Consider the following 11,760-nt stretch of genomic DNA (forward strand, 5'->3'; position numbering starts at 1 on the left):
TTATAAATGCATTGAATTGGATTTTCAGCCAAGCAGCAGAAAGCATTTGGAGGGCTTTCTGTCAGTAGTATATAAATATAAATGGATCAGAATAGATTCTGATCTTCTTACATCTGCTTCCCTATTTTGTTTTTGACAGGTCCTGACACCCACACACATGCTCCTTGCTCAGACTCGGCTAGATCTGCTTTGTCTGCTTGGAGTTTTTGGCAGGATTTTCCACTCCTTTATAACCTTCTTCCTTTTAGAGAGAGTTTCAGTAGCCCTCACCCTGATCTTTAGCTCTTAAGCCTTGTGCCCTTACGCTGTCTGTACTGATGGGTCTTACCAGGCCCCTCATTAAAACATCACAGGGCACAGGGCACAAGCACCGCACCCTCCTGCAGGCTCTGAAACAAGGAAGCTGCTGCTGCTGATTGCTGATCTCCTGTGCAATTTCACCAGGCCTAACATCACTCTGATGCTTCAGTCAGCACTTCCCACTGCAAAGGAGTAAAAAGCAAAGAACATGCAACAGGTAATTTATGTAACGGATTTACCCTTTTTCCCCATGTTGAATATGCATGAGCAGGTCCTGATGTTTTTAGGTGCATTCACTGTTTGAAGAGGCTTGCCTCATTTTTTTCCTTGTGCACTGTTTTTAATGCTACCTATCGGTCACAAATGTTTCCTGCGTACATTCAAAAGCTGGTATTTGCTATTCAGACAGTGGTAAGTTGTAACTGTTTACTTAAGTCTTGATAAATTGTTTCTGATCCTAAAGCAGATGAGCGTGCCAATACCTGTCGTGTAGCACATACTCCTTTAAAATGTGGTTTTAATATTTACAAATGCACTCTCGAAATTCACTTTTCATCAGCATTTGTGCTGGAAGAATGTGATTGCCTGAATGTGTGCAAAAAGGGGAATATAAAAGCACCACAAGAACAAATTAGTAGAACGTACTTCAGAAAAAAAAAATCACTATTTTATGAAGTCAATTTTTAAATTGCTCAACTCTAAACATGAGCACTGGAGAGAAAACAAGCAAGCGTGTGATGCAGAAATTTCCCCTTTTGCTTGCCCAGCTCTGTACCAGATAGGCGGTAGCAGAGAAGCAGCCAAGCACAGAAGCAGGGCTGCGCAGATCACCCGGCACCCAGCAGCTGCGGGCTTTTCTCTGGCTGTGACTCTGTAACACGTGGGCCGAGGCCGGGCTGACCGCTCCAGCATCGCCCCCTTCACGGCAGCTCCGGCGGGGCAGCCAGCTGCGGAGGCGTGCTGGAGGCGTGCTGCAGCCCCCCCCCCCCGCCTCCTCGGCACCCAGCAGCGCTCCGCGGGGCCTCGCCGGTGCCCCTGGGCGGCCTGTCCCGGGGCGGGCGGACCGCCAGCTCCTGCTGCCCACACACCGCCCGCGCTGCCGGCCGGCGCCGGGGCGGGCAGCAGTGCCGGGGGGGGACTCAGGTGGTGCAGACGACGCAGCGCCAGGCCCGGCAGCGCCGGGACGAGTGGAGGACAGCACACCGCCGCCGCGGGCCACCGCCCGCCCCACGCCCCGTTCCGTCCCGTCCCGTCCCCCCCAGCTACTGCGCGCATGCGCCTTGGGCCTCGCCGCCAGACGCGGGGCGCCCTAACCGGGCGGAAGTGACGCACAACTAGGGGCGGAAGCGGTGCCGGGAGCCGCTTCCTGCTGGGCGTTGGGGCGTGGCTGGCTCGCGGCAGGTGAGGGGCGCGCGACGCGGCAGGGAGCGCGCGCTGGGCTCGGCGCGGCCGCGGGGGGCGGGGCCGCCCCCTTCCCCCCCCCTCCCCCGCCTGCGGTTCTGTGCCCGGCGCTCGGGGCGGCCCGGCCGGGCCCCCGCGGGCAGCGCGGGTCAGCGGAGGGCGCCGGCGGGGCCGGGTGTGGGGCGCGCCCCGCGGCACGGCGAGGCGAGGGGCAGCTGCGGTGGGGCTCGGCGGCGAGGAGCCGGGGCCCGGGGCCCTTCCTCCCGCCGGCCCGAGCGGGGCCCAGTGAGCGCCTGCCCTGGGGTGCCGCGGGCCCTGCGGCCTGCCGCCCGCCGGTGAAACGCTTCTGGGTGGCCGCAGGCCCTGTCCGTCGGGGACCCCGCCAGGCCTTGGGTAGAAAGGGCCTGTAATGTGCAGTGGGAGTCGTAGTACCGTACCTGTCCGGGTGGGATAACAGGTTTAGAAGATCCTTTATTACATTTCTTACGTGGTGCTTCCGTGCCGAGCCACGACATCGGTTGGAAAGGCTGCCAGGCCGGCGTGGAAGGCCCGGGTGGGCGATGCCGTAGGGGTGCTTGGCCTGAGCGTCGCGCTCTGGGGACTGGGAAGGGCCCTGCCTTCGGCCATCCCCACAGGTAGGCTGAGTGCCCCGTAGGGATGGGCAGCTAGGTGCGGCAGCCTGAAGGGAGGTGTGAGAAAGGGAAGAAGGTGTCCAAGATAGAAAGTCAGCAGACTCAGGGATGTGGGATATGTAACTTCTCCTCAGGAAGTTAACTAATGGCTTGTAATGGAGTTGGGGGAAGGGGGGTGTTCAGTACAGATTAGCGATCAGCTAACTCAAAGGACACCACAGATTATAAAAACTGTAACTTCTCGTCCATCAGCACATCAACAGTTTGCTACCTGGAGTACTGGCAAATCAGTTCTAATACAGATTAATTTGTGCAAGGGCATGTTCTTCACTGCCAGGCTGGTAACTGTGCTGTTGTAATGATTTGTCAAGTAAAAACCACATTGTCGGTGTTTGCAAGTGAACCCAAATGCTGTTGTGATAGGTGCGTTTATTGTATTAATGTTTTTCTGTGTTCAAAATAATGAGTCAGCCAGCAGTAAAAAGACCACAGAGCTACTAGACCTAGCTGTACACATGAAGATAAGCTGCTCATGGATGTAGTGAACATTGTGAATCCACATCCGGCAGTGATGGTCATTGTTAGTGTTTCTTTTAGTAATCAACAAAAGCCCTGTCATGGTAAGGATCACATTCCCCCCTGCCAGTGTTCAAATGTTGGATGTTTGGATACCACCTGGATTTTCCCAAAGGCCTCTTTCTAAAGAGAGGCTTTTTTGTCCCTAGGGAGAGTAGGCTAATTCTTGACTGCTGGCTTCTACAGTGCAGCTTCCAACAAGGAGTGTGGGATAGTGCCAGCTGTGGTTGTGGCATTTCACATGATTCAGGCAAATATCAGATAGGAGTTTGCTTGAGATGACCTATTTACTTCATTTAGGTTGTGTGGTGGGTGTTAACTAGCAGTGATTTGCAGACAGGTTTGACCTATCCTGGAGCAGATGAGGGAGAAGCTAAAACTGTCTCTATTTCTTGCTAATTCTCTGAAATACAGAGCCTTCCTTGAGCAGTGAAAGAAAGTGCAGCGGATAGTGCTGCTCTTGCCAGAGGCAAGGGCTGGAAGTAAAGTGACTTTGGCATGTCCTTGTAGAGGCTTCTGCATTTTAGTTTTCTGGGGAATCTGAGATGCTCCCGTCAGCTGTCCCTTCCTTAGACTTTCTTTTAGGAAGGTTAGCTAGGGTCTGATAAGTTCTCCTGATATTTGATTACCTTTGTCTTGTCTGAGTAGTAAAGCTGGGAGGTAAAGGCTGCCTGATAAACCCTGTATTCCTGGGATGCTTTGGTTGGAGCGAAGCAGCCACACCTCCAAAGAGCCCTCAGGCAGAAAAACACCTGAGGCATTCTCAGAGCAACAGACTGCTAGTCTTAGCATCTGCCTGCCCTTCTTCTATCACTCTGGATATTTAAAGTGAGGTTTTAATCTTCATTCCTTCAGATAAAAAGTGCTATTCTCTTCTCTCAATTCAGGAGTTCATTGGCAAGAAAACTGAAAGCAAATAATCACCGGGAACTACTCTGCAGTCTGGCTTCTGGGTTCTGGTAATACTAGGTAGCTGTAGTTGCTGCATGCTTAGCCTGAGCAATAAAAGAGAAGGGTAGAAATTGAGGACTGGGGAAAAATAGGACTGAGATAAGCCTGAAAGCAAGGCAGATTTTTTTAATTTTTTTTTTTGAGATTAAAGGTAGTGTGCAGAAGAAGAGGAGGATTATGTCTGAAATTGTGATGTTTGTTCCCTGTGGCTGTGGTGTATGAGCCTGAAGGGAATCATTTTTATCATCAAAAAGCAATTTCTGTAGCTAATCAACTCTGCTTAGACCTATTCACAAGATAACCTTTGCTAGAAAATAGTTCAGCCAGCAGTTTGTTTAGTGGGTTATTGATTCCCCAGGTGTCATTCTTTTGACCCAGCTTTTTGTCAGCTCCTGTCATCCAGGCCACCCTGAACAGGCTTGAAGACACTTCCTCACAGTAAGTGAGTTCCCCTCCTGTCATACAGAAATGCAAGCATTCCCTTTGCTTTTCAATGTATAAAACGGGCAGAAACTGGTTTGGTTGTCAGTTTGATTTGATTGTTGATTAAATATCTTGGGATCTGTTGTAATACAGTGCATTTGGAGTGTGAATGCTGTAAAACTCCAGAACTTTGGAGCAGAGGATACTGAATGTGGAGGTGAAAAACAGAACACTGCTATTTAGGGTTTGTGGCAGTGAAATATGGCAGTGGTTAGATCAGCACCTAAGGTCACTGTGCAGGAGACTGAAGCTGATTTTGCCTCAGAAAATTAGAGGGGAAAATTAACTGGGTTTTTGTAAAAAAATTTTTTTAGGAAATTGTTATGGGTTTGGATGTATGTATTTGTTGCTGTGGTCTGATAATAAGATTGAGCAGCTCCTCGTTTTACTGAACCAAACTGCTCTCCAGCAGCATTTCAGCTAGCCTGCTTTTGAAACTCCAGTATTTAGGAGAACTTACTGCAGGGAAATGGCCCTTCAAAGGACAGACTTTTGGCTTAGCCAGTGGCTTCTGTCTGCTTTAGGCATATAAAACCAACATACCTCCATTTAGGAAATCAAATTAAGACCTGTGTTTCAGTGTTTGGGCTGGGATTCTCAGCATTACTTTTGATGTCTGCATTGCAGGTGTAGCTAAGCTATTTGCTTAGACTTCTTTTATAATGAATAGTGAGAGGAAGGGGAGGCAGGCAATTAGCACAGTGCTTTTGGTCATTTGTAGATGGCTGCCTTAGAATCAGATCAATCATTCATTAGGGTACCTGATTATCTCCATTAATGATGAGAGCCAAAGGTGACAGTTGCAGAGTGGATTATCTGATTAACTTTGGATACCAACATTTGTCCATCAAAATGAGCTTTATATATCCAGCTGAAAAAAAATAATAAAATTCAGTCTGTGCTTAGAGGACAGGGCTTTCTCAGCAAGGTGATGCAGCTTGCAATTCAGTGCCTCATGGCAGTGAGTGAGGGTTGCTGTCTGTGCTTTGCAAAGCAGAACTCTTCATTGAGAGGCAAGGTTGTCCTGAAGACAGTAGTAGCTCAGAAGCCATTTTTGCTTGTGGAGCTGAAAGGATTGAAGTGCACATCTAAATTCTTTTAAGTCTCTACCTTTCAGATTCTCTTTAAAAAATAATTCAAGGTAATAGCACTCTGTCTCCTGGAGAGTTGATATCTTTTGATTTTACATCATCCATCTTTAAATGTCAGGTATTTTGCAGTTTGTCAAGGAGTTGCTGTATGCTATCGTAAAGCTGGGCTCCAAGATCTCAAGTTCTGATTCTTTCTCTTTAGCCTAAGTGAAATAGGGCAATGTAGTATGTGACAAACCAACAAATCTAAGTGGCTCTGAGTAGTTTTTAGGGAAAGGGGGCGTCTTCATTTGGGAATGGTCACCAAGTCTGTTGATCCATTGGTTCAGACCCATGCTTATTTGATCTAAGAGACAATGCTGCTGGTGGGAATCCAAATCCTCCAGTTCATGAGCATTTAGTTACCTGTCAGTAATGTCTTTGCCTTAGTGTGTCATATTGCTCATAATGTCATCTGTCTTTAGTAGCTGCAATAGCTACTGCTTCTTTCACAGCAATGTGTCTGCACCAAAGTTGTTAACAAGCCCTGGCTTCTTGAGAAGGGGCTACATGAAATACTGGGCTTGCACTTTCAGAAGTAGATTTTTGACAGGCTGGTGCTCCTTTCATAGCTCTGAATGCTCAGGAAGGATCACATATGGATAGCCTTTTACTCCAGGAAAAGCAGGATAAGACAAACACATAAGTAGCAATGGGTGTTTGTTGGTCTCTGACTCAGCCCATGGTCCAAGGAAACACGCTTCTATCAGGCACCTAGTTTACAGAAACTGTGTTAGTAAGCCACTCTTGTGTTCCCTCTGCAACTTAGGGAATTCACTGGTGGGGGGGCGGGGGGGGGGGGGAAGTTTTGGGGTTTTAAATGCAAACCTCATACCAGAGTGTCTCTTGCTGTTTTAAAAAGTGAGTAAAAAGCATTACCTTAACACCTTTTTCTAGTACAACGTTGGCAGCCAGTAGGTTGAGCAAAACATATTTCAAGTTGAATGAATTTGGGATACCTTTCATGCACACCCCAGAGTATATTGGGTTGAACTACATGGCTATCAGTAATACATAGTTTTAGCTAACAAAAAGGCACCTAGCACTGTAGCTGACATTGTGCTGCAATACAATGTTCTTGTGGTACCTGGATGTGAGGTGAGACTGTTTCAGTGATGAAATCCACTCTTGCCATTTCCAAGCAGAATATTGGTCCACAAGGCCAGGATGTGCAGCGTGTGAGATGCAGCACAAACCCCTGAGTCCTGCTGAGTATCAGGTCAGGCTCCTCAGTGCTCTGCTGTTTCTGCAGGGCTGTGGTGTGATGTGGCAGGCTGTCTCCTTTTGGAAAGCTCTAGGCTGTTCAGACAACCCCATACCAATGAGCAGCTTTTGGATGTATTGGCATGTAGCAGGAGATGCATTGTAGGATTCATTTTCTACACAGACTTTTTTCTGTTGTTGTTCTTCTGCAGTAACGCTATAGCGTAAAGACAGGCTGAAAGTATGAGGTTGATATTGAGTAAATATCTCTCTAAAACTGGTGCAGAAGGTCCGAAATGGCTTTTATAGCTGTGGCTAGGTTAACTTTAAAATGCAGATGCAGCCATGATGTGCTTCTGCTGCTCTAAGAGGGAGGGAGAGTGAGTGATAGCTTCTAAAGCTTCTCATTTTCCTGCACCCCTTGCCATTCTCTGCCTGGAGAGCACCAGCTGCCCAGTTTAATTCAGTCATTGAGAGCAAGCAGGGTGTAACGGCTGGAATGAGGGGCTGTCTTGCTGCAGAAATGGTACTGGGAAGTAAAATCCGAACTGATGCCAGGCCCTCCAAAGACAGAGAAATTACACTTGTCATAGCTTTGCCTAAAATAGCTATTAGAGGTCTTGACATCCAAAGCAGTAACATCTACAACAGAATTTGAGGGTCCTACTCTAAGAAACATCTAGAAACATGAGCACCTTGATGGAGTACAGCCTGCTGCAGGGCCTAATTGTGGCCTTATTAATGCTTACTTTCATCACTACCTTCTAGCCTTCAGATGGTGATTAGGCCTGTTTATAGGGGTGTTGTGGTTTAACCCCAGCCAGCAACCAAGCACCACACAGCTGCTCGCTCACTCCCCTGCAGTGGGATGGGGGAGAGAATCACAAGGGTAAAAGTGAGAAAACTCATGGGTTTAATAAGTAAAGCAAAACACACACACAAGCAGAGCAAAACAAGGAATTCATTCATCACTTCCCATCTGTGGGCAGGTGTTCAGCCATCGCCAGGAAAGCAGGGATCCATCACACTCCATCCTTCCCAGCGGTTACTTGGGGAGGCAAAATGCCATGACTCCAAACATCCCTGCCTTCCTTCTTCCCCTGGCTTTATATGCTGAGCATGACGTGCTGACATGGAATATCCCTTTGGTCAGTTGGGGTCAGCTGTCCCGGCTGTGTCCCCTCCCAGCTTCTTGTGCCCCCCCAGCCCGCTCGCTGGAGGGATGGGGTGAAGAGCAGAAAAGGCCTTGGCTCTGTGTAAGGCTGCTCAGGAATAATGAAAACATCCCTGTATAACCAAAGCTGTTTCAGCACAAATCCAAACGTAGCCCCTTACTAGCTTCTATGAAGAAAATTAACTCTATCCCAGCCAAAACCAGCACAAGGGACAGAGTTCCTTAATATTCAGCACAGTGCACCTCTTGCCAATGAAATCCGTACCATCTGCATCTTTGATTGCTGCTTAATAACACTGTAGAACGTGGTTAATTAAAAATATAAATAGACTTTTCATCCTCTTAACTTATCAAAGTGCTTCTCTCCTCCTCTCTCTCCCCCGAAAGGTAAAGTTGGCTTAGCACAGGGACTGTGGTGAACCTCTCCCCTCCCTGCTAGAAATACAACCAGCTCTCCTACCCAGAGTAGCTGCCTATTGTCTGCTCTGCTGGAGGACTAAATTTCAACCCCTTGAATGCCAGTGCAGGGCATTCATTTGCTGCACAATAAAATAGGACTTACATCTAGGCTTTTGTACTGCGTTTACCACCAGAGTGTAAGCAACGTCTAGCTTTCATTTCAGTTGTGTGTCTACATTTGTGTAAGCGCCTGTGCGCATGCTGCCTTATCCTGTCCCTTAACAGGGGGAACATATGCAATGACATGTTTTGTTTTTCTAGCATTTTAAGTCTCATTTTTAAATAGTGTTCCCTGGCATCGCAGCTCATAAACTCCCAGGAGTGTGCTTTATCTTTGGAGGCAAGGTGATACAATTATCTTCCCTCCCCCCCCCCCCCCCCTTATTTCCTTGGAAGGGTTCATTCTGATATTTTGTTGAATAGCCTCTAGGCAAGTTCCTAGTACCACCAAGGTGTGACTTGAATATGTGAGCAGATTTGATCATGATTTGAAATTCTGTGGGAAGCCTGTGGGGAAAGTAGAGAACAAGGATGTAGTAGTATTTTAAGTACAGTACGACAAAGTACTGTAGTTAAGTGTATAGTAGAAGTTTATGATGAGACACACAACAGACATTGTAGCAGCTGGGAGCTTTCTGAGCTCTAAAAGCTGCATTTAGGTATTGCGAGCAATGTGCTGATGTTGTACACTAGATTGGAGCAGAGGAAAGTGAGAATAACAAAGGTCTGTTGTTATCAGCCAGGTTGGGAGAACATGTGTCCAGATAAACATGGTAGAAAGTATTATGTGTGAGAAATCACTGTCAGTGAGGAATTTGGGATGAGTTCTCACTGTGAACCAAGTAATGGATGCAACTTTATCAGAGAAGATAGCACCTTGTGATGAGCTATGCCCAAAGCCTGTCTCTACTCCATTTTTTGAGTGTGTTTAATCTTAACCTGTAGTTATTTGTGACTTGGTCTGTTCCACTGTGGAACCATCCTGGTGGTAGTGGTGAAGGATATACAGACTTGTGTATTGCTGCTCTTTGCATCCTTGCAGTGGCTATAAGGCTTTGATCTTTTATTAGAGTCCTACAAAGGTGAGACATAGGGCTAGAGAGAGCCTGTCACTTGTTCTTGGAGATGTTACTGCATGTGGGAATTAGAGGCCTTTAGTTCATGCTGCCTTTCCAGTGCAGTGACAGAAGGAGCAGCATAGTAATTGCTAAAGCAGCCCTTGTGTCTCTGAAGAATGCACACTGATTTTTTTTTTTTTCCAAAGTATTCAAGCCCTTTTCTCCCCTGAGCCCTCTTTTTTAATCCCGTGAAGCATGTTAAGGAAGTAAGTGGTGCTGGTGATTTGCTTTATTTTCCTTTTATTTTCATAGCAAAGTACGCATCTGGTAAGTGCTTGTAAATAGCTTTACAGTCTCTGTCTGTGTTGAGGACAGCCAAATTATTTTCTTAATGTTGCCTTTGTTTACATTGCCTTAAAAAATTAAGATATTTTAACATTGTGGGGTTTTTTGGTTTATTGATAATCATCTCAGGGATTGATACTCCATGGAGCAATATTTTCTAAAGAAGTTAGAGGAGTGTACAGATTCTGTTTGCTCTGTAACAAGTTCTTTTGGGCTTAGCCTTGACATAAAGAGTTTTATTCTTGGGGGGAGGTACCCCAAGAATACTTCTTTTACTCTAAATAAAATAGAAGTAATTAATTAAATAAAATAAATAAAAAGAGGTAAAAATACCTCTTTTACTCTAGGGGGAGGTAATCCAAGAGGTGAGCAAAGTAGGTGGAATGTTTCTCTACCTATCCAGAGCAGTGAATTATATATTTTCTTTTTTGGGTTCAGAGCTACAAATCTCTACATAGCCATCAGAATATTGGATTTGGCTGTGATGATTGAGCAGTATGACCAGTTGTTGGTTCCAGATACCTGAGAACCCTGGCATGCTCAGCCTGTATCTATCCTGCTGTAAGTCTTTTGGAAAAGTGAGACTGTCTGGTGGAGGCTGATTTTGCATTTTGCTCGGCTTTTGCTAGTGTGAATGTTGGAACTGAAAGGGGGAGATCAGCTTTGGGTGCAGACAGAGCCACCAGCCCTGATGAGCTTTGTACCAGTTTGCTTGAGGTTAAAGGCATAGACAGCTTAAGACAAAAGTACAAATCTGAGCAGTTGCTAGCCCTACCTAGTCAAATCTTCCAAATCAGAGTCTAACACTCATAAGCAGGTGGTGCAGTGAGAAAACAAATTTTTTTTTTCTTTGTTTGCAATTTACTAAGTCAAATGAGGTTATTATGTAACACCAGAGCACATTTGTCTTGATTATGAAAGTTGACATAGAGAAACTAATTGAGTAAAGAGCGGCTGCAGCTCTTTTCCAGAGCCTCTTTAATCACAAAAAAATTGCCATGTTGCCGTTTTTTCTGCCTTGTGTCGCCCACAGGTGGTCACACCACTAATGATTAAATCTCTTGGGTGATCTGACATATGCTTTTCTGAATCATACTTGCTTTGGGGTTTTATATGTCCATTTCTCCCTGTAGCATCTGAGTATTTCATGTTGGCCCTCATAATTCCAGGATGCTGTACTTTCTGCTAAAACATGCCTGCTTCTTTTTTGTAATTCTGGAGTGATACTGGAACCAGTTTATTACTTTGCTGGAAGTGACTCCACATGTGTAAGATATGAGCAGTTTATTTGCACCTTTAGCGTGTATGCTACATGAAGGCTTGGCATCCGTTAGGCAGGGTGGTAGAGTTGAGATATTTCTAATTTGCAGCACACTTATTTTAGGTAATGCCCAATTCAGATAATGGAGCATGGCAAGGAAATATGCTGCTTCCTTGTCACTACGCTGGAGGTCACGATAAAGGAAGAGTCAGTCTTCCTGAGTGACATTCAGTCTTTGCTTTCCTTCCTGACTTTTATTGGGAATATTTTCAATTTCCTCTATTAAAATCTTCCTTGTTCCTGCAGTCCCTGTCTGTAATGTGAAGCAATTCTGCTTTTATCCTAAGTGTATGGTCAAGCCTTTACTCAGTGTTTGTAAAACTAGCTTGTTTCTCCAGTTAGTTTGGTCGCAACAATTAATAAATAGCAGCTGTAGCATATGATTTTGTCTGAGTCTAGTCATTCAAAGGCTGTTGCTGTTTTTCTTCTTGCTATAAATCTCTAATTTTGTTACCTTGCACAGAAGGAATTGCCTCTTCTATCTGTCTCTAACAGCAGTTCCCACAGAGTCTGCCACATCTCTAATGTGTTTTTTAAGGAAAGGTGAGAATCTGGAGCTCATTTGAAAGGCTGCGTTGAGAACCCGTGAAACTGAAGTTTACTGGCAGCTGAACTGTGACAGTGGGAGCAGGAGCACCGGGGGCTTTTCCTGCTTTGCCCTGCTATTGTGTGCTCCTCTCTTTGCGAGGAAGTTGTGGGACCTGAAGCACAGTCTGTAGCTTCTGCC

At 46.1% G+C, this 11,760-nt stretch overlaps 1 protein-coding gene across 6 annotated transcripts in view; it reads left to right on the forward strand.

The window, feature by feature from the left end:
• The first annotated feature begins 397 nt into the window (after positions 1-397).
• WASHC1 (WASH complex subunit 1) overlaps positions 398-11,760 on the forward strand; it is a 46,788-nt gene continuing 35,425 nt past the window's right edge. For 2 of the 6 annotated variants that reach the window (XM_080393531.1, XM_080393527.1), the window contains exon 1: positions 398-517. The gene's annotated coding sequence lies outside the window, so the exon portion shown is untranslated. Of the gene's footprint in view, positions 518-1,583; positions 1,702-2,198; positions 2,337-11,760 lie in introns of those variants that run through there. The other 4 variants (XM_080393530.1, XM_080393526.1, XM_080393533.1 and 1 more) reach the window with 3 other exon arrangements.

The sequence above is a fragment of the Falco punctatus genome (assembly GCF_963210335.1).
Source record: "Falco punctatus genome assembly, chromosome: 6".
Lineage (NCBI taxonomy): Eukaryota > Metazoa > Chordata > Aves > Falconiformes > Falconidae > Falco > Falco punctatus.